The sequence below is a fragment of the Chaetura pelagica genome, unplaced genomic scaffold (genome assembly GCF_000747805.2).
Source record: "Chaetura pelagica isolate M959 unplaced genomic scaffold, ChaPel_1.0 scaffold595, whole genome shotgun sequence".
In the NCBI taxonomy this organism is placed as follows: domain Eukaryota; kingdom Metazoa; phylum Chordata; class Aves; order Apodiformes; family Apodidae; genus Chaetura; species Chaetura pelagica.
In genome coordinates, this window is record NW_009953221.1 from 56,818 (window position 1) to 57,098 (window position 281).

The window sequence follows — 281 nt, forward strand, 5'->3', positions numbered from 1 at the left end:
CAGGACTGGTCCCAAAACCTGCATCCCCTGATGCCGCAGGACCCCAAACTCTGCACCCCCCATGGCACTGGGCTCCCAACCAATGCCCCCACCCCAGGCAACGTGGGGGCTCTGAGGATGCACCCTCAGAGCACACCCTCCAAAGAAGATGCACCCAGGCCACAGACACCCCAAAACACGCAGCCCAGGGTGCTCCCCACGGCGTCGAGACCCTCCAAAACCACACACCCTGGGGTGGCTCGACCAGTGCAAAGACCCTCCCCCAAAAAACACACACCCCA